At 43.0% G+C, this 23,121-nt stretch overlaps 1 protein-coding gene across 3 annotated transcripts in view; it reads right to left on the reverse strand.

Moving 5' to 3' along the window:
- Window positions 1-23,121, reverse strand: part of PRR5 (proline rich 5) — a 94,250-nt gene that overhangs the window by 59,227 nt on the left and 11,902 nt on the right. For 2 of the 3 annotated variants that reach the window (XM_050914941.1, XM_050914940.1), the window contains exon 2: window positions 11,760-11,896. The exons of the other annotated variant lie outside the window; for it this stretch is intronic. The gene's annotated coding sequence lies outside the window, so the exon portion shown is untranslated. The remainder of the gene's footprint in view (window positions 1-11,759; window positions 11,897-23,121) is intronic. 3 annotated transcript variants of the gene reach the window in all.

A 23,121-nucleotide genomic window follows, 5' to 3' on the forward strand; every position in this document is an offset into this window, starting at 1 on the left:
GGCAGATCTCCCCAAGCATACACTTGGTTTCAACAGAATGAGATTTGCTAGGAAAAAAAAAAAAAAGAAAAAAACCCTACATTTTATTTATGTAATGCTATGTTAATTTTTACAGTACAATCGTATTTGTCTTCTTACAAGTTTCTTTTTGACCATGATAAGAAGGGAAAGGAAGCAAAAAGTAATGTTCATGAACGGGAACATTAAGAAATTCACAATATATGAAATTCATAATAGAGCTGCCAGTGCTGTGACTGCTACGGGTCAATGTGTCTTCAGCTACACCGTTCTGCTACTGCAATGACAGGTTAACACTGCAGTGATATTGGTGCCAGTGGGAGGATATAATCAGCAAGAGAATTTGCTATCTCAGCTTTATTCACCAGAGCTTTGCCATGTAAAAAACAACTCAATACAGATAAATTTTAATTGGGGGGGGGGGGGGAAGCCCACTACTTCACTTTATCTCCCCTCCTCTTTTTGAGAAGAGAGCAGAAATCCTTATGGAAATGCTGAATGGTGTACGCTCTGCAAGCAAAGAACAAAGAGATAAAGTTTATCTATGGCAGAAAGGCGTTAAAAACCTCCCTAGACAAATGCACTTTAGTTTTTCATAAACTACACCACAAAACTTAGGGCATGCCTCAACACATGCCAAAGCTCAGGAATTAGTCTTCTGAAAAACCACACTTCTTAAAGGCACAGCACGTTCTGCTGCACCAGCAGAGGAGGGGCAAGGCGGAAAAGGAGAGAGATGTGACTATCAGGGAAAAAAATGAAAAGAGCAGAGGGGGAAATGAAGTTGCAAACCTTATGACTCATCAATTCCTTTGCTACAATATCCACATAAAGCTTCTTTGTCATCAGAAAACAAAAGAATAAAGAGAATAAAGAAAGTATGAAACCAAACAGGCAGTATTTACACCCTTCCCCCTCCATCCCACTGACTCTCTGCAACCTCTGGAGATAAAGGCACTCTCAAGGACAGTTTCTGCCTGTCGTTTACTGAGGCTGGTCACAGGACAGCCTTGGTTTTGCTAGTCCTTTGCTTTATTTCTGCCCTCACCACAGCCAAGTACTGATTTATAGGAAGGGACCTGGGCTTACTGGGCCATCTCCCCAACCTCTGAAACACCTCCTGTGTATTCCTGTACTTCTGCATCCTGTGACCAATAATGCCTGCATGACCACAGTTGCCTCCCTTTAGACAGAGGTAGGGTTTCTGCTCCTTCAACTGCATGTAGGACTCACACGGGGTTTCTTTGTCTTTTACGTTGTGAAAATGAAGAAATGCTCAAGACAGTATCTCCTTCCTAAGCAAGCAGAAGGCGCCACCTAAGAAGAGTCCTTTGACTACCGCTAGAAAGGGATGCTCTGCCCCTCTCGCCATTTCTGCAGTAACACCTGCAAGTGCAGTCCATCCTACAAAGCTTCAGACCCGACCCGCAGGCAGTCACCTCTGCTGCAGTTCCACTGCCTGCCTTGGAGATACACTGGCTTGCACCAAATGTTGACACCCATAATCACTGCAACCTGCTGAGGATCAGGGCCATTTTCCTGGACCTTCCCTTCCCAGTGTTGTTCAGTGCGAGGCAGAGCAGTGTGAAAGTGCCTAGGAGACTTTCTCAGCAGAAAGAAAGATCTGCATCTGAGCAAAGGACCATCCGGACTGCAGCAACCATCCATGTCTAGTTTCTTTTCACAGTTTTCTGCTGGAAGCATTTCTTACCTGTTCACTGACTGTTCGAGCTTCTCAGTCTCCCCACCTTGTTCCCTTCCTGCTTCCCCATCACCGTTTGCTCTTGTGCTCCCTCTTCCTTTTTTGTCTTTCTTGGTTAGCTAATTCTTTCTTAGGCAAAGTTTTTAAATATAAAGGAAAGGGAAAGGAAAAAGAAAAAGGAGACCAAAATGCTGGTACTAACACAGTGTTTGCAAACCACTCTTCAGCTGGCTTTAAGGGAATCAAGTCTTCATCTTGCCTGTTTGGACTGTGAGCTCTTCTTTACCCTTTTCACTCGGTGTTTGTACTCCAGCTAGCAAAACAGGGCCCTGAGCTCAGATTAAGTCCCCAGTCAGCAGCTTAGCCTAACACAGGTCATGAATCCAGCAATACCTGTAAGGAAACCTTTGCTCAAAGCATCCATGAAATCCTGTCCCCTTTGCCAGCAGAAGTTTTTGGTTTACAGAGCATAACAATATAAGCAGTTCTTAAAACACAGTAGATAGCTAAATCTTTTATCCTTGTCCTTCAGGAGATAGGAATTAGAAGAGAATTAGGATAGGAATAGGCCTGTTACAGCCCCATCAAAAATATCAAGCTTTCCATCAAAAGGCAATTCCCCTAGCTCGTAGTATCATTCCTCATTATCTCTTTATAGGTTCTGGGAATTAAAGATAGCGCAATGATCCGAATGAGCATGATGGTTACACTGGAGGAGGTGAGGATCAACGCTCTGGATTACAGGACCTGCAGCATTACTACCTTTTCTATTCACATCACCTCCATGGAAGGAGGTGGGTTTCAGAGCATCAGATATGCCTGTTCGAGGTTTCACTGCTGCCCACTCACTGAATTCACAACCCACTGCAATCAGCGTATACTCCAAGGCAAGCCCACAACTTTGCTGTTAAATGGAAGTCAAACCTTTAACTGTGATTTAGAAAGTAAAGTCTCAAGAGTTCTGATCAATAAGCAAATCAAACGTTTAAAATGCTTTGTACTCTTATTACAAGATCATGAGATAGTGGAAAATTAATCTTACAAAGTAACTGAGCTCGTAACGCATATGACTTTTTTTCCTTCCTGAGCTCTATGTGAATTCTTTCCTAAATTGCCTATCTTGCATAATTTTAATTGGATCCCAGAACACCATGACCTTGATGCAGCAGCTACAGTATCTCTGTGCTGTCTTCTATGGTTATATATGGTACAGCGCCTTCCAAATCTGTGAACCCTGCGAGATCAGAACTGTGTGTGCAGTGCTATTTTTCTTATATCCAAACATTTCTGATTCAAGGTCTTCCAAGAAGGCTCTGATTGCCTTGGAAGGTCACCACGATAAAGAACCCACTTCAGCAACCAGCTGAGTTTCTAATAAACTGCAGTGGTGGCCAGCTGTTAGTTACGAGTGATATCCTGGCTTTACTCTCAAAGCCAGGATATCGCTTGTGTGATATTCTCTCTCTATGAGAATGTGAGCATGGCTGGAAACATGAACCATGCCTTGAGATTACTGCCGCCTCCTCTGCATAAGTCAGGGAGGTCACTTCAGTACTGAGCAATGCAAGAGACAACCGTGCAAATTTAGAGGATCTTTGACTCTGGTAGTACTACACTACTGTTACTCAAACGGTACGATAGCTCTCTGGAACAGATCTTGCAGTCCTATAGAAGTCATAAAAGCCTGGCCTTCAATGCAAATGGATTCTTTCAGAAAACTTATCGTTCTCCATTGGCATCACAAGGATATTCTTCTGAATGGAAAAATCGCTGGACAGATTTTAAAGACAATCCAAAATGGCAACATCTAGCTGCGTAGTTGGACTCTGCAGCCTTCAGCATGGTGGAGGTTTCATTAGGAACTTAAAAATCGGGACCTTTTGCCATCTTTTCATACACACATGCTGAGACAGTTCCTGCAGACTGAGATACTGGGCAGTGGAAACAGCAACGGTAACAAAGGCCTTCATCACACAAATTATTTTACACTTGTACCTTTAAATCTTCATTTCACCAGGCCAGCAGGTCCAGCACTACAACCTCCCAGTACGTATCACGTCAGTGTTTTCTCAGGATGCTCTGGGAAATAACTTATCTCAAAGGGCAGAGTGCTGGAATTTTTAGACTCCACAGCAACGTTTGGAAAAACTCCTTTCACTCTTCACTCCAGCTCATTAGCCAGTCTCAGTCTTCAACCAGACATCAAAATGACATCACCATTTGAGTTATCACCTGGAAGAAATGCCTCGTTATCAAGGTGATAAGGCAAATTCCATTACATCTCCTTCCAGAGAACATTTTTTTTTCCCCACAAGGTAGCAACAACTAGATAACTAGTCAAGGTACTCCTCCCTCCCTGAAGTCAGCATAAACACCAGCCTCCTCAAGCTACTCAGGGATGCGGTGGAAGAACAGAGGTGTCACTCAGAAGGTTTGTGCGTCTTCAGCAGCTTTGTGGTATCTTTCCTGTCTCTCTTTCCTGATGAGTCCTGCTGCTCCAGCTTTCTTGTTCACCAGGCTTCCTTTAGTCACTTCAAATGATCTGTTCTCCAAACTCAGGTTATATTAACTTTTCATTGCAAAATAGTTCAAGTTCTCTAAATATATGGAAAACTAAAATTCCCTCCCCCCCCCCCCCCCCTCAGAAAACTGCTGGGACCACAAAGGTTTTAGGCTTCATGGCATCTGGAGCTGTAAGCCAGCCAGGGTCTTTCAGGCTTGCTGCTGTAGGGCCAGCGGTTTGAAAGCCCACGCAGACTGAGCTCCCCCACTCCGAAGCAGAAAGGCTGAAGGACTTATCTCGAGCAAGGCTCCCAGATGCTCTGCTGGACTGCTGCGATCCTGGTACTGAAAGCCCTAGGCCATGTTTCCAGGATGCATGACTCCTTCATACAGAAAGCCGTAGGCCAGGTGGTCCCAGGCTTGCAGCCAGCACTTGCTTGAATCGCTTCCTGCAGAGCATACTTCATTTTCAGAACATCATTGGAAAAAATAAATAAATTGAAAACCTCTCATGAGTGTGGAAGCCTGGACTGTGGTCAGCTCCATGCTTAAATCTGTCTCAAGTCCTTTTAAGATACTTTGGTGTTTATGAATAGGCTGGCATCAAACTTCACCAACTTGACACTTCCACGGTGAGACACAGTGATCGCTGAAAGGAGGCTCACAGGAGGATGGACAAAGCTGGGCCTCACAGACAAACTGCAGCCTTTGCTCACCCTGGCTCTTAAAAACTGACAAAAACTCCTTTGTGTCAGCCTGTTGGGTTTTTTTTTAATTATTATTTTCAAGCCCATCTGAGTCACATGCCAGGTTTCAGCCTGATGATACCTAAAGGGGAGAAGACTTGAGGTGATGAGGACACCCGGGAGGGCGGTGGGGCTGGGCCAGGCCTGTGTGTCCCCCTCACCGGCGCGGGGGCTGCTGTGGCAGCGCTGAGCACGCCCACCCACCGGGTGCATGGCAAGGAAGCCCTGAAAACAGCCATATAAAACACACACACACAAAAAACCCCAATAAAAATTGCACCATAACGTCTGGGAAGGCGTGCTCCCAGGCACGTTGCTTTTAACCAGATTCTAACTTTCTGACAGAGCCCCTCACGACTTGTTACGGCCTCCTTCGGGCGGGATGCACGCTACCGCCGCCCGACCTGAGGAGACGCTGCCAAGGAAGCCGCTTCATGACGGCTCACCACAGGCGATACACCGATCGCCCCCGCGGGCCCTGCCCCGCCCCGCCCCTCGCCCCGACACCGGCAGCGGGGGCAGGGCGGGGAGCACCGGCCGCCGCCGCGCCCCCTGCCGGCCGGCCGGCCGCGCCGGCCTCAGGGGAGGTGACACAAAATGGCAGCCAGGGCGACCCACCGAGACCCCACCACCTGACGGCTGGGCCGGCGGCCCCGGGACTGAAACAGCTGAACTCCCGCAAACATTTATAAATCAACCGCTGTTCCGTCACACGTGGGTTTGTTTTTTTTTTTTATAAAAGAAGTCCATCTTTTGGTTTTCCACATGGCATGAAAGGGGCAGCGGCAGCAGGGCAAACACGACAGGCAGGGCCCATCCCTGGTCCCCTGTTCCCTCAGGCAGCTCGCAGGAGCAGCAGCGTATCACCCCCTGTTTAGAGGGGGACAAAAATCTGAGGCCAGTACCCCCTCCTTGGTGGGAGATGCTTCCCACAGGACACTCTCGTGTCCCTGGCAAGCAAATAGCACCTCCTTGCCTCGCACTTTTGCTCCGTTCTCCACAGCCCGGCATTGAATTGGGGGGCAAAACAGCCTTCTGTTTTTAAGTGCTGCTTTTTCTCATTCCCGCTCTTTTGAGCCACAGGCACCACAAGCAGTGGTAGTGAGGCGGGTTGGCGTACTGGCAGCTTCAAACCAGCCGGGGCATCTGGGCATTTCCAGGCGGCCGCAGGGGCTCCCCCACCGCACTCCTGGCGCGTACCTGAAAAGCGGCCGTAGCACTGTGAGCCTTCCAGTTTTGCCATTCATCAGCTTTTCACCAGGACACACATCCATAAAGCCTTAGTCCCTGCTGTGACATTTCGGTGCTTGCAAACTGTAGGGCACCAGTCAAAAGATAGAGACACAACCTTTTTTTTTTTTTTCTTTTCTCCCCCCCCCAACTCAGAAAGGTCAGATTTGGAATTAATTTTGTCCTGTGTAATGTTTTGGCTTGGTTCGTATTTATTCCAAGTGAGTTCACCCATTTCTACTGCAAAAATAAAAGGTCATGAAACCAGTGAATTCTCTCTCTCCTAAAAGAGGTGAAACCCTTCTAGGGAGTGAATCACCAGTGAAGTGTACTGAAAGAAAAGAAAATGCAAAAATACATTCTGTGGGACTCTAATCACAGCTGGGTGCAACTATAAAATGCACAAGGGCACTTTGGATGCCATTTGCTTGCATCAATTTTTAAGCTGATTGTTTAATTTGATTGATGAACACAAGGAAAAAAATAAAACAAAACTTTTACCTTTTGCCAAAAAAAAAAAAATCAAACCAAAACCAAACACCCCCCCACACACACACACACAAAAAAAAAACCACCAACCCCAAACTGTCTTCCTTTCTGCAATATTTGGTTATGCAGCAGTAGGAGCCAACACAAAGATTTGGCCAGACTGGGAGAAGGGAGGAGGACAGGGAAGGAAGAGTTGAATCACTTTGTACATAAAATAAATCTAAAACAATCCTGGCCCTCAGTTAATACTCCGCATGTTAAAAAGGAGATATGTGCATGTCATTACGTTAGTTTTATTAGTCCTCTGTTTTAGAGATTGGCTCCAACAGAAAGTTTTGGATCCCGATCTGAACGCTCTGAGGAAGGAGAGTATCCAGAACTGAACTTTGACTCAGACTGGCATAAAGATAAATGGCTTTTTGGATCCAGGTTTTTGGTTCATTGACTCCATTTGGGTTTCCTTGGTTTGTTGAGTACAACAATTTAGTGTGTCATATGAAACGTAAATGCATCTAAACTTATTCTGCTGGAATAAAATAGAAAGTTTCAGTGTTTGTTTACTGTAGTGTATTGCTTCCTACCTAGTGCTTTCAAAAGAAAATCTTCTTGGTTCAAATGTTTTGAAGCAATTTTTTAAAAGGCAAAAAGCTTTCCAACTCTATTGTTGGTACCCAGTAGTGTTAAAAAAAAAGTATAGGAGCCTTAATTTTTAAAGGCTGAATCCTTAATATTGTGTAACTGTCTTTCCCTATAAGAGGGACTAAACTTTTGTAGCCAAAACCAAAGGCATCCAAAATTCTTGGATACTTTGTTAAGTCCTAATTTAGAGGTTTAATCTAGTCATCAATGTTAGGTGCTGAAACAGTTAGCAGTTCCATTTCAGTTCAAATGCAGAACACAAGTTCTAAAGAAATAAAAAAAGATAATCCATTTTCGAGCCCACATCATGATTTTTTGTGGCATATGACTTTTTAAGACCTTATTTTGGTAATCCTCATTATTTAACTTTTGGAAGATAATTCAGACCTCAGTGAGGTGACCTGTCCTCCTTTGCTCAGCTCTATGAAAGTTGTTTGGGTTGCATTTGTGTGGAGTGGAGGAAAAAAAGAGGAATGAAAGATACTATTTTCACTTTCCTTTACTTATAAGCAAAATTAAATGTAATAAATGTAAGACTTGAGCTGTTATATTGTTATTTTACATACAGTTAGATAGGTAATCTATAGATAGAATATTTATGCTTTTATCTATTCTTTACTACTGTCTGTATTTTACTGAGATGGTAAATAAGTAACAGGAAGAAAACTGGAAATAACATTTGAAGTAATTCCTTACTTTTGATTAAATTCTCCATAAAAGCTGTGAAGAGAGACAAGACACCCATGACCACAGTGTCAGCATCATAGTGACCTGGGAGGTCAGAGCTGGAAGGTGCAATTGTGGTAAAGTTCAGTCACTCTAGCTTGGCCTTCCATTTTTTAAGCTCATTCAGCACTAGCTACTAGGAAATGAGGTAATGGACATCGGGAGTGGAGTAAGTACGTGTTAGATAGATTAGAATTAGATAGAGTTAACTGTCCCAGCCAAAACCAGCACAGTACGTCTCACAAGTAGAGATGTACAGGAAAATCCAGACCTCATTTTGTAGTTGCTGGAGAAAACTGGGCACATCCAGGGTGCACTTCATCGCATCCTATAAACGATATTTAAATCTAGCCAGGAAAGTCATGCTGGGGACGTGCCTGTTCTCTCCACCAACTATAAAGAGAACATAATGTGAGTATCCATACCATCAGATATGGATATGGTATTCCAAGCTGTAAATATCTAAAATTAGATGAGAGGAATGCATCCCCACTCTCTTACTGCCTGATTGATCATGACACAAGTGTAAATAATCTGGCATCCAACTAATCAATGTTTCATTTCCTCACGTACATGCTCTGACTCCAGATGAAAAGACCTTTGGGAGCTATCTGTGGTTTACAAGCTCAGTTGGTATTTCAAGTAGGGAGATATTAAATTAGGAGTATTTCTAGGAGAGACTGCTGCTGACCAAAGGCATTGCGGGATTGAGAGAAAAGGACAAAGTTCACAGCCTTCATGGGACAGCCTCAACAGAAAGGCAAGTGGGATTTGGTGGTTAAGAGCATCTTCTGGCTAGGGAATCAGCTAAAATTTTAGGGAAGAGTTGAGCTGAGAGTAACACCCACTCCAGCAGTGGACAAGGAGAATTAAACAATAAATAAAAATACTGTCAGGTTCTCCTCTCTATATTGGAGGAGGAGAAAAAAGGGAGCAAACAAAGAGTTACAGCTTTGCCAGGAACTTCTCATAATACTAATTATGAAAAGATTGAGTGCTTATCAGCTGTGACATAGTAAACATTGCTAACCTCCTTTATTATCTCAACACTCTCCTACTGACTTCTTTCTCCTTGTGAGCACAGCAAACATATTACTTTGCTGTTTCTGATTAGGCCCCTGCCATGCGAAGGCTTCTGTATGTGCTGGATTTGAAACCTGTGACATTTCCATAGAATAATATGGGACACATCCAGAAAGTGAAACCTATGTATAACCGTTTACAAAGGCCGTGGCCTACAGATGTAAACTAATGGGGGCCTGAAACCTTCAATACATGTTTTCTATGGTCCCTGTTACAGTAGGACCAGGCTCCTAAGACCTTTAAATTATATCGTACCACAACAAAGAGCAAATAATAAATGTAACTGTGAAAATACGCACACTGTTGGAATATAAAATTTGAATACAATAAAACCGTAAGCATCACTTAAAGTCTATTATATTGCCAGCAAGTTATGGCTTTTGCAATGAAAAAAACCCAAGTGGTTATAAAATGCTGGGTTTGCAGCAGGCAGGCAGTGTTTTTTCATAAGGCACTGGTATTTCCAGTCAGCAAACACTCTGTCAGGTTGGTGGCAAGTTGCTCAAGGCATAACGTCTAATAATGCCTCCTCGCGTGGTAGGAACTCTGATCTGACTGTCCATCATAGTGAGGTTACAGATTACATAGTAATCTATAAACAGTTTACAGTGGGATAGTTTGCAAATGTTCTTCTAGAAACAGAAGGCATGCACATGTGTCTCTGTTTACTCTGAGGGGCAGTTATTTAGAATACCAAAAATAAAGAGTTTAACAATGAACAAAACAAAGATGGAGTGTTCACAGTGAACTTTTCAAAATATTTCAGTGAAGCATTAGAGCAGCTTTTAGTTCTGCTGGCAATGGCTGAATCCTCCTAGCAGCCGTATCTGGAGTTGCTGCTGACGGAACTCATGTTTGGTAACAGGTAAGTTGGTAGACTGCTAACTTAGTTAACAGCAGACATGGGTATTTGTTTTAGAGAAGGTTGTAAAGTTCAGGAGCAGAAATTTTCTGGGTATGCTTGAAATAATGTGGGCGGAGGTAGCAGAGATTTCCTAACTGAGTTATATCCAGATTCTTCCCATTGCTTTTCCAGAGGAATCGCTTATAAGGAGAAAAGCAATGCCCATACCCATACTCTCCATGACCTGGAACTATCAAGTTCCCGTTGTACAATACCCCCTCTCTGCTACTGATACTGCAAACTCACTTCTCAGGGAATCCAGAGAGGCAGTAGCTAACAACACTCTGGAAATCCTTAGGGAAAGAAGTGCAGCGCAAGTGAAAATGATTTCTCTCACTTTTAAACATCTGTGCCCAGTTTACAGACCAAGCTAAATTCTGCGGTAGGTCACAGCCTTGCACTGGATTATGGTGCAAGGCCCCGGTGGGAGCTGCAGATTATAAGGGACTATTTACTGCTGCAGCCTGAGATGAGACCAAGTAACCACTGTAGCAAAATCCAGCTACCACTGCAATGAAGTAGCATGGAATAGGCATTCCCATCATTTGCTGCTTGATACAAATTGGAAAGAAAGCATGCATTACCACCAAGTAAATCAAAACAGAAGTTCTCAAAAGTGAACCCTTTAGAGAAGACCTCTTCGCTTAAAAAACACAGGAAAAAAAATGTTGAAGCCATGGCAGAGGTTAGATTCTGCAGCTGAGTGATAAAGTACATAAATCTTTAAGAGAAAATAAGTCTCTTAATATGTTCAGAAAGAAAATTCTTTTGGAGGGGGAAACTGGCAATTGTTTTCCGAGAAAATTTCTAAGTTGCTTTGAAAAAATAAGAGCTACTACATGTGATGAAAATGTTAAAAGAAAAACAGAACAACATCAGAGACAGATTAAGCACATTTACTTGCCTTTCACATAAATGCGCACACACACCCCCATACACACTCTCCTTTAATGACGAGCATTTACTGAAAGTGTTTTCAAGAAATCTGTAAAAATTTCCTCGTTCCTAAAAACCTTGAATCTCAAACGCGGGAATATTAAGGAACTCTAGAGGGTTGTGCCAAGCACCTCTGCAGAAATAGCTGCAGCTGTGTAAGATACTACTACCGCTCAGCTGTTCAGTGCTGCTTCGTGCCACACCCACGTATACATCAATCATATATAGGTCATTTGAGAATTCCTCATATGCTTCAGTGCACAGTCAGCCAGGGCAGCTTAATCTGTTTCTGCAATGGTTGTCTGACTATGATCTTGGTGAACAGTATCTGAACCCTCTCATTCAGCTCGAGGTCACTGTGATGGGTAACACCCGAGCTTTTGCATCACCCATTCTGGCGCTCTACTTCAGGGCTTTTTTCCCAAGGACATGAAGTTATTTAGAGGCCTCTCTCAGACAGCAGAAATTCAAGCAATTTTCTACATTGCTTGCTCACAACCCTGATTCAGCTGTAAATAGATTCACAGCTGAAAGTTCATGCATACCATTTTTTAAGCTGCACTAAAGCTAGAGGGATGTAGACTGACATGAGCTGATGTTAAAAATCCCGAAGTACTGCATTGTTATTCAGGTATTTTTCTAAGGCAGAAAATACAGTGAGTTCTGTGGGAAATTTTGGAAGAGAGATGTTAACCCTAGTGAGTCCAACAAAACAAACTCTCCAGGTGTCTGAAATTGGAAACATTTTCCAGTTGCAAATAGTGTTGCAGAAACATGTGCTTACCTGCTAAAGGGAGAAGAAAACAGCACTGAATAGCAAATAGGAAGACTCTGCAGCAGGTTTCCAAGAGTCACATGAAAATTCTTGACAGGCGATACAATTTGGTTGAAAAAAGTCAGCCCTTTGCAAAAAAGGCAGCTCTGCAACAAAAGATGAACAAAAAGTAGTATTGCAAATATTGCTATTCTAGGAATTGTTTCTCAAGAGTGCACTAATAAGCCCATACAGGACACACGCAGAAGTACAATAAGCACAATAATCAGTGCTGTTCCACCTCATCACTGACAGAATTACACGTTTCTTCCTGCACTTTTCCCTTTTCTGTTTTATTTTCTTCAGGGGGAGCGACTCATTGACACCAATGCCAAGAGCTACACTTAAGAGGATAAGACAGTTTCCACGAGCACACACATTGCAAGTAGTTCTGTGTTCCAGCACTCAAGAGGTGACAGAAAAAGGTCTGAAATATGCCGCATGATCTGTGGCGATCACCTTTGGAGAGCAGCTGTCCTATAAGGCCCAGCAAAGTCTTAAATGCATCATTTAGAAATACTGGAAATTCCTTCTTTAGGGCTTCAAATGATGGTTGTAATATCACTGCCTGTCCTGAGCTGGTCTTGAAGTGCCTCTTTGAGACGACTATTAACACAACAAACAACCCCAGAGTGGATATCTTGGTGCAGCACAGAATTTATAATTATGTGACTTACAATACAAACATCTTCATAATTTAGAGATTTTTTTTTTTCTTAAATCACTGGTCAATAAATATAAAACACCATGAGGAAAAAAAAAAATATATATATACATACACACACACAGACACACAGCAGTATTCACACACATCCGCATCCACACCCTGAGTACGGTTCTTCATCCCTTGCACTTTGCATAGTCATTACTACCAGCTCTAACAGACTGCTAAATCCTTTTTGGTTCAGTTTATCCTGTGTACAAACCGCTCTTGCTTTTGTTTTGTGGCATTTCATACCCACTTTGCAAGGATGTAAATAACTGCATGTGTTTAAAAATACGTATTTTAAGGTTAATCTTTCCTGCATTTGAGCGAACTAAGTAATCCCCTTACACTCCCACCTTTTGTCTGCCCTATGGGTGTGAGCTTCATTCTGTTACCACTTATTTTAGTCAAAATCAGAGGTGTTAGTTTAGATAAGTGTTGTGCGAAGTCAGTGCATTTTGACTGCAATGCGTTAAGGAGTGCATACACAAGCAGCTCAGCAGACAGCCTGCAGAATGGGAGAAACTATCCGCAGCTTGTAGGCTACAGAGCCATGAACTGATATTTTCAGTACCTGGGGGCAAGGTAGGGAAAGCAACCTTTTCAGCGACACGTGTGCATCTGGGAGATGACACATGAACAAATTTGAAGTGAGGGATGTATAGCAAAAACACAAGATATGAGCATAGTACACTGGATACGAACATGCTATACCAACAAAAACTCCAGTGGACACAGCTAGACATTGTACTAGTATACGAAAAACTGCTCTAAGCAAAGCAAGCTCTATCAGAGTAGAGCTTTCTTGATATAGCTGAGTTTATATTAGGAGTGTCTGCCAAAACTGCTAGAGTGGTCAGGACATTGAGGTCTTCCAAAAGCTATGACCAACTGATCTCAGCTGGAAGCGGATACTATCAAAGTAAGTATCTAAAATAATAGGTCTTGTCAGGAATTTTGGCTTTTTTCCCCCTCCCTGCTTAAAAGGCAAATTGAAGACGATTCTTAATCTTCTAATTTAAAGTATATAAGAAATCCCACTGATTTTAGACTGATATTGTGGACAAAAAGTGTAATAATAGCTATTTGGTTCTCAAAGGATTAGATGCTTATGGGTATGAAAACAGTGTTTTGCTTGGATATCCTGCTTTGACATTTCTATGCTAGCAGGTAAAAAAAAAAAAAAAAAAAAAAAAAATCCTCCATTTTGCCTATAACCTGTGATAATTTGATTAGCCAGGATAATAAACCAACATCACAGTGCTATTCTTCAGGATTTGAAGGGGTTATTTCAGAATAAAACTCCACTGCCTTTTTTATTTAAATCAACCTAACTTTGATGATCAAAGCCCAGCTATTCCATCAATGCATGCATGAAGTATAATTTTTTTTTTTAAACTTGTGAATTACATTTATCTTGCTTTCATCTAATATCCTGTATATCTTAAACTATTTATAGGTTCAGGGGAAAGGGAGAAAGAGAATGCCTGAAAAAAACCAACCCATGATGCTGTTGTACAGAAGTTCCAGGAGACTGTAATTATTCCTTGCACCAGCTCAGCAATCAGTATGTTATTTTGGCAGGTAAAGCAAATCAAGAATTCATATAGCCTTTTGTTACCAAGTATTGATACTATGCCTTCAACCAGACATTTCCCAGAGGCAGAATTTCAGAACTGCTTTACAGTTTTATGAGGCACATACTACTTACCTATCCCTCCACTTCGCTATAGGGAAAGCAGCAATACAAGTCTCTGAGGAGAATCACTGTGAATGACCCAAAATACTTTTGCAGACATAACCGTCACATTGTAGCTTTAGAGACCTCCTGACCAGCATGGAAAGAAACACGACTCCAGAGGGTTTTGGACCCCAAAGCTGCCACAAATCCAGATTCAGCTCAAACTGCTCTCAGCCACAGGGCAGTGTAATTTCCAGGTATATTCTGCGTGTGAGGCAGAGGAGGAAAAGGTGTAGCATGGCTGATGATGCCGCTTGAAAAAACCAGCTATTTTGGAATTTGTTCAAGTCCAAAATGCTACTTCTGGCAGAGAGGCTAGTTGTCCAAATGCTAGAGAGTATTCAAAAATACAGGGTAAAACACAGGCTCATGCATCACAGGTGTATTATAAATAATACATTAATATAACTGCCCTCCTTTTCTAAGTGACCGTACTTGAAAATTAACTTATTTGTGAGTGTGGGTGAAATTCATTTCTCATACAGCATGAACTTGCTCAGTGAAGGGAATGTCAGTTCCTCCTCTGGACTGACAACGAGAGCTGCTGTAAATCAGTATTTCAGTGGAGCTGACACAGTTGCCCCACTTACACCTACTGCTTAGCCAGCTACAGCCAGACAAATCAGTCACACGGACTCTAATTTCAGGTATTACTGCGTATGTCTTTCAATTCAGCCGTGAGTGACCGGCAAATAAGCTCCATCATTTCAGTGACTGCAGTCTACAAAGGTGCAAGCCAAGAATCAACATACTGGCTGGAAATGGTGATTGCAATTAAACTACAATCAGCCTCGCAGGCTGACATGATCAAGGTCTGTCATGTGAAAACCCACAGCAGCAACACTATGGACCTTTTTCTATTGGAAGATTTTGATTTGGGGCTGCAATGACTGGGAAGAATATCGATGGCTGGAAATCGCAAAGGCTTGGTCAGTACTTTCAGAGTTTTGCAAGCTCAGCTCAATCAACCGAAAGTATGGAAAAAAGTGCATGGGAAGAATGAATTGAAAAGATGTCGATATAAAACATACCATCTGTACTCTTGGCTTTATCCCTTGAGTTACATACGTGTAGATTTTCCGTTGGGCTAGCTAAGTGTTATTTCAGCCTATGAAGCAAGTGGCCTTTTGTGCTCTTGGCCTTCCCCTCCCTGGCTATTTAACAAACCAGTCTACATCTGGTCCCAACAAGCAAAAGCATGGGGTTCAGCCTATGCTATACCTGGCTTCCCAAGCACCTTGGTTCACCCTTCTTTCAGACCTGTGAAAGACTTGCAGGTATAAAATATTTTTTCTTTTTTTTGCCAGAGATAAAAAGATGGCAGTATGTCTTTTGGGGTTTACTTCCCTGATCTTTCTCCTTTAAAAAAATATTTCACTTCAATGGAATTAAAGCTCATACTATAAATTCAAATTATAACTAAAGGATGAATTCGGATGAATTCTGGCTACAGAAATGGATAGGAAAGCCCTTGCTGACGTTCCCTGGGGCAACACTGTACCTCAGACAAATAATACTGTTTTTAATGCTGACTTCTCATAGCTGAATTTTTTTTGCTGACAGTCTGTTTCTGTTGCATGTATTGCTGAGTTTCTTCTCTGCTGCAATAGTGACACTTAATCTGCTTTTATATCTCTGAGGACATAAACTTCTGAAGATAGAAACCTAAAGGTGATAATTTCTTGGTGTTACTCTTAAAAGAAGTCGGATGAAAAAGTTATAGAAAACTCTACATTTAAAAGTGTCAAATTTAACTCCATGGAGACAAAGAAAAAGCTAGAACGTACCAAAACCAAAAATGAAACTTTAAGGAGCTAATTACAGGATTAACCTAGTCTAAAAGCACCAAAAGATCTCCTCTCTTATCTCAGATTATGACTTTCTCCACACTCAAAACTCCTACTTAAAACCTCTCTCCACACTCAAAACTCCAATAATTCATATTTAAAACCTCTCTCATTTTTCCTTTCCCATAGACCGAATCTTAAACGTAAGGACTAATTGATTGCACAGGCAAGTGGCACACAGATTACAGCAAGTGTGCTTGCACAGATATAGGTGGTGATGCTCCATTTTGCAGAGAGCACCTTGTGAACTGGATTTCACAGCACCCCAAGTTTAATTCGTATTCAGCTGAGCAAAAACATCTCACAAGCAAAGCTTGCAAATGCAACTGCATCACTGCCAGTGTTTTCACGCTGCAAGCAGGCTGTGAATTTAATTGCGGAGGTAGAACAGTAACACATTTTTCAAGGGGTGACTACCACTTAACAAAACACAAAAAAAAAATCCCAACAGCAGTGCTCCTCGAATTCATAAATGTCTTTATAGACTGCGATTTTTAAATCTTTCTGCACTGCCCTGGCTCTGCTTTAATGAAAATTATAGAAAAATATTCAACAATTTCAGCAGGAAAAGACCGGAAAATCCTATTCATAACGTCCATCATTTTAAGCTAAATTCCTATTTGATGTATTAGTGCCTTGGTTTTACAGGCTGCCCATTTACAGGTCTCACATGAAAGTCAACATCCTACAGCAATTTCAATAAAACATTAAAGCTTTAGGTAACTCAGGGAGAAGAGTTCTTGGATGGGTGAACGCAGAGTAACTAAACACTGAAAGTTCCCTTTGAACTTTCCATGGGCTCTTTCAGGATGCAACAGAAAGGTCTCTCCTTTGCTTCCATTAAAGCACTCAAACTCATGAAATTTTGAAGCAGCATTTGAAGGGTTTTACCGGGAAAGGATGCAGTGAGTGTAAACAAGGGCATTTTGGAAGAATTTCACTTGAGCACCCGCTGGGTCTCCTTGCTGGCTCAGTCACTTCAGGCAATCTCACGGACAGGGACTGTCAACTGCTTTACCCCTGTATTTGAAAAGCAAGCAAATGCAGGCAGGAGTTTTTGCACAGCAGCCTGGTGCTATCTCTGCAGCAACATTTTGAAGAAGAAAAAAAAAAAAAAAGGCATTCCCCTTTAGCTGCCTTTGCTCTTTGCTTTTGACTAAAATGCCAATATTTCTCATTGGCCTCCTTCCTCATTCCCAAGAACTGCGGGAGGTGGAAAACCAAAAAGGGAACATTTCAATTTGTCTTCCTATTTATAAGCAATTCCTGCACCGCCAGGAGGTCCTGCCCACAGCCATCCTCACCCCGGCCCCTCTCCGAGCCCAGTGCTCAGCCTTTGTCTGCAGAGGTGCCAGACCACATTTAAGGCAGCTGCTTCTGAAGCCTATGTGAAAAACATCCGCCGCGAACAGTAGCTTCCTATTAAGAACAACAGCAACCCTCTATGGAGAGATGAAGAGGCTGATGGATCCTGGGCAACTGAGACTCATAATCAGCTTAGAGAAACAAATCACACCCTTCTCAGCCGATCCATTGCTCCTGGCACAGCCAGCGATAAGCAAGCGTTGGAAGAAGCAACAGGAGAGGGAGAGTCATCTGACAGCAAAGCGCAGCCAGAAGTGACTTCCAATGCAGTAGGAATTTAAAGTCTGCATGGCAAAAAGGAATGACAAGGTCACAACCCACAAACCCCCTTGACAACTTCATCTGTCTCTTCACAAACCTGTAGACTTTGCTGGACATGCTCTAAGGCTCACCAACATTAACGTGGCCTTCTCTGCTCAAACCACCAAGCTTCTGGCTCAGCACTTTTCAGGCATACACCAGAGCAAAAGCCACTCACATTTCTCTATCTTTAGAGCAGACCTGGGGTTACTTATGGCCACGGTAGGGATAACCAAGCCTAACGATGCCAGCATTGGCATCAGATGAGAGACATATGCAGGACCTGCAGCAGAGTTTTACAAGAGATGCTCACAAGGCCCTGGCTGCAAAAGAAAATTTTGGTTGGGTGGCATGGATTGGGCAAAAGGAATGTGAAACATAGTAATTCTCCATTTCCAGGATCACTATGACTGCTGGGGGAGGGGGGGAGGCAGGAAGAGTCCAATCCTTACATGGGTAGTACTCTACAGTCATGCATCCTGAAAGCAGAAATAATTACCACTTACCACTTGCATTTAATAATGTGAGGGAAAAGGGGGAGAAAAAAAAAGAAAAAAAGAACAATAAGAACAATAAGTAGGCACTTCATCCTAAGCTCATTACAGATGGTTTCCAAGTCTGCAAAGAGAAATTTAAGAAATGATGACACTACTACCCCTTTGCCCCTTCCCCTGCTCTACCAAAGCAAAGTTGGCAGGGGGGATGTGTTATACTCTGCTTCTATGCAAAATTCAGGGGTGTCAGCTCCACTGCCAAGGAAGGTAAGGTTCTGGTGAAGCTGCCAGATGCAATACTGAGATACTTTCTGCTCTACCAGCCTTGCAGATTTTGGAGAAAGGCAGCAAATAGCTGGAGGCAGCGACTTCTTACATTTCCTCTGATGTTTCTACTACACTCTCAGACTCAGCTTCTGACTACGCATGAGACCGCAGCTGCTTAGTCAAAAACTTCCCGAGGAAACCCAGTAACATGAGAATACAGCTCCACAGCCTGCATCTGCTGCCATTCTCAAAGCAGCTACTGCTGCCTGAACCCCTTGGGGAAAAAAGGGAGAAAAGGATATAAAAAGTTTTTGACTCCTCTCCAGTGAGGATGATATGCCTGGATAGCAGAGGATAAAATACCGTTGGGAGAAGACAGACCAGGTCTCTAATCTCTCAGTTGCCAAAGTTTGGGGAGGTGTGAATGTTGGGCTTGGACTTACACAGAACTTGGCAAGTTCATGGCTCCATCGATCCTCCATCACTGAAACCAGCCAGAGGCTGTACAGCAATGTCAGGACTTGGTGTGCTGGAGGCAGTATGTAGGGAAGGGTTTTGTGGGAAATAAACTGACTTTAAAAAAGAAGAGGTAAATAGAAGTAGCAGCAATAACAGGACTATCACAAAAAGCACCTGGATTCAACTCAGCTATCTTTTTGTGCTCCTGCCATCAATAATTTAAAGTCCTGCAGTGCAAATACTAGGGATGTAAAAACTGTCATCCCATCCTCACCTCTCTGAACAGTTATGAGAGACACCTTGAGCCTCTAAACAATATTCAGTTTTTCAGTAATGACTCAGGTGCAGAGCTATTTTTGGGGATTAACAACTGCCTGAATGGTCCTTCAGGCTCAGGAAGGGATACTTGCCAGTGACTAATCTCTGGAAAATCTCTATGATCATTAGTAATACCAGGAGAGGAAAACCAAAAATAGTGGTGTGCTGGATTTTTTTATATTGGATACACAACGTATTTTTCTATTGATGTCAACAGATACTGGATCAGGACCCAGGTTGTTATGAGACCACCCTGAAGAGCCTGCAGCTCCAGGAGAGGAGAGGTGGACTCCACACACCTTGTGCTGGGGGAAGGCCTCAGACACCTCTTGAGTGCCTGACTGAGATTTCAAGAAAGGTATCTAAAGCAATTCACAAAAGCACACTACACCCTTGGTATTTTTGTTTAGTTTCGAGTACTTGTTACCTTGAAGTCCTTGTTTGTCTGTTTTCCACGTTTCCACAGCAATTGATGCAAAATACATATTCTTCACAAATAAAACGAGGGCATCTTCCCCATGCCTCTGGAGCTGGGACTGTCAGAAACTGTGCAGCCCCAGGTAGCAGATGGAGACCCTGAGCTAATGAAGCATTTAAACACATCCTTAACTAATTCTAAGGACAGAAGTAGTCCCACTGTAGCTCTAACTGGCCATTCCCCTTTGCTGCTAGATAACCTTTTAATGTTCCAAAACTGATCACGCTGCATTCAGAGGTACGGGATTTGATCCAGAAAAAGCATGCGTACTGAAATTATATTTGGCTCCCCAATTCTGGGAAGATCTTGGGTGGAGAGAAGGGAGAAATGAGAGAAGGAAGAGGATATTGAAGGTTTTCAAGCAGCTAGAGGCTCTGCCTCCAGGTACAGTTTATTCTGACCAGGCTATTTACTAGTATTAATCTTCAGTGGTTTGTGTGCACAATGCAAGTCATTTGGCTGTCTGCACCGGGTGGAGAGACGGCAACCTGTCAATGGCAGAGCAGCTGCCCGAGTCCAAGTGGACAGATGGCAAGGACGCAGCTCGATTCTTTCCTCCCTATATTTCCCTCCTATAATTTTCTTTCCTTTTTCCCCCTCCAATTCTTTTGGCAGGGGGGAGAGCTACTTGGACCTCAGTGTGCTTGAAGAGCAAATTAAATTCGCCTTCTAATTACTTCCTGAGTCTCTGTACTAGCAATCTGTCCTCACCCCAGACAGATGGCAACTGCTGCTGCACAGCTGGTCTGGCACTGGCAAAGCCAGCAGATGAATGGCAGGCAGGTGTGATGCTGGTTTGGCTCACCAGCTGCAAAGAAATCAAGGAAGAAAACCCAGCCTATTGGCTGAGGAGAGCGTGATTTGGAAGCTGTTCCTGCAGGATGGCTGGTTTAATCAGAGAAAAAGCTAATATATACTTGTCCATTAAGACTTAGATCATGCCAGTTGACACTGGGCATTTACCGGAAGACTGAAGGAGGCTGTAGCATCCTCACTGGTGCTGGCTCTAGGTATCCTCTCACTCCAAGGAATTCTTACCAGACCTCTTATTTTTTATTAACTTAGAATGCATATACATATATATGCGTGTGTATATATATGCATTTTAAGTGTCTATTTCCATGTACTTATGTAAAGTCTAATACAATGGTTCTGCTAATAAGTTGCTTAAGTACAATCATGATCAGATAACTGCAACAGCAGCAATACCACTGAGTCTCCCTTCAGTCATTCTACAGCCAGAATATGATGTCACTTTGTCAACTGTCATGACACTGCTTTGTCCCAACCTGCCACTGTTGTGAGCATACAAACATGAAAGCCTCAAGACCATCTTGAGGGCTAAACTGGTATCAGCTGAACTGAAAAGAAACATCCTTATTACAAAAAGAAGGAGGAAAAAAAGGAACCTTGATTCATCAATAAAAAGAAAAACCTAAAACTTCTTCCCCATTCTCCTCCACTTGGTAAAAGCAATGAGTTATCCTGGACTACCCAACTGGTTCCCAGTTTGGCTCAAGTTCTACACAACTTTAAACTTTTTAAAATAAGACTCTTTTCAGTCTGGGTGTTGGTGTCTTTTTCTTCCCCATTTTAATTTGCCAGGTTGTCCTGAGAGACTTTCATTGTCACGTCTTCATTCCTATCCAAGTTTCCAGGACTGTTGAGATTTTCACACACGAACAGATGGATGAGTTGTTTCCAGCAAAGGAAGAGTTACCACCTGCTGAGAGACCACAGGCAGCCTGCTACCTGCACAGCGCTCTGTGAGCTTTGGGAGCATGTACCAAAACACATGGACAAAAAAACCACTCATAAATGAAAGCCTCAAGTGTTAGCCTCTCACCGGGCAGCGAGGAGGAAAAGAGCTGCTAGAAAAACAATACTGGGCAATTTAAAGGCAAACATTTCACAAACTAAGGTGTTATCCAGGCTCACTAGTTCTGCCAAAACACGATTGCTGCACTAGTGTTAAATGGATTTATTTAAACCAGTCTTAAGCTGCTGCTTAGATACTGTCACACTGTGCAAACAGATCCCTTTGCGGATGCAAGTGGGAGGGTTAAAGCAGTCCCCAGGTCCAGGGATCCCTCCTGCCCGGGGCAGAGGAGGAGCAGCCGCTCCAGCGCTAAGACAGCCATCCTCATTTAAGCATCTCCCATTCACAGTTTAACCTGAGCTTTCTGATTTTGCCTGAATTGGGTTAGGGAGTGCTCACACAGTCCCTTCTGCTAAGCAGACACATGCAAGACTAACTGCTGGCTGAGGGGCAGGGGCAGTATCAAACAGCTGGGGCAGAGGGGGCCTCTCCATATTTTAACTGGAAACAGCAGTTTGCAAAGTGGATGGCAGTGCAGCATCTTTGCTGTGCTTTATCTAAATCATCCAGCAAAAGCCTCAACCCAATTTTCTACTGGTGCAAGGAGAATGCAAACCTACAAACTTTTTTAACACTATTTCCACAACCCTTTTGTAAGCAGGTAACAACCCTTTGCAAGTAGGAGGAGTCATTTAAAACCTGAACAAAACTGCTTCTTCAACAAAAGATGATGTAGTTGGAGAATTTTCAAGCTTCTGTGAAACCAGAGAAAACACTGGAGATCCAGTATCACAAGTAGTTGAAAGGCAACATGATTCAGATTTCAGATCCAGCAGCACAACCCAACCAGAAGATCTTGCTACATGTGAAACCAAACTTTGGGAAATCTTATGAAAACTCTGCATTACAATAGCAAAAGTTAGGTGATAACCAAAGAGAAGGAAGAATCTGGATATCAAGGCATACTGTGGAGCTTGTTGAATCTGTGCTGGTGGGAAATACTGGTTGGTAAGCGCTTTGATGACGAATCTCCCTGGAGTCTTGTTTGTCACTGTTCTGGCATTATACAGAGACAGAATCATCTGTATAGCGTTTATCATGAAGGGAGAGAGAGAGGCTTTTGCCAGGGCCACAGTATTTACACTGGAGCATCAGTTATTCCACTTATGCAACAAAAAAAGAAAAAATACGCAAAAAAAAAGTGAATCAGAACAATCCTGAAGAGCGATGGCCAGCTTTGGTAGCGCTTGCCTTCACTGAGTAAGAAACAGGCATGTACAACAGGGAGGAATGACAAGCTGACGCACGTGGCCCGGTGGGTGACTCTGAACCTATCCTCAGCCGGCGTCTCTAACCTTTACCAAAAGTTATCGCTCAATCTCTGCTGAATTAGTGGCGAGAGCATCGCTCCTCCACTCGTTCACAGCAGGTTGGAGAACAATGCTGGAAAGCCGCCAAGGGTTCAGACGCAAAGAGAATGAAGAGGGGGAAACCCCAAAGAACGCAAACCCCAAACCTGAAAGCTGCTGGAGAGACTG

Source organism: Gymnogyps californianus, chromosome 1 (genome assembly GCF_018139145.2).
Source record: "Gymnogyps californianus isolate 813 chromosome 1, ASM1813914v2, whole genome shotgun sequence".
NCBI lineage: Eukaryota > Metazoa > Chordata > Aves > Accipitriformes > Cathartidae > Gymnogyps > Gymnogyps californianus.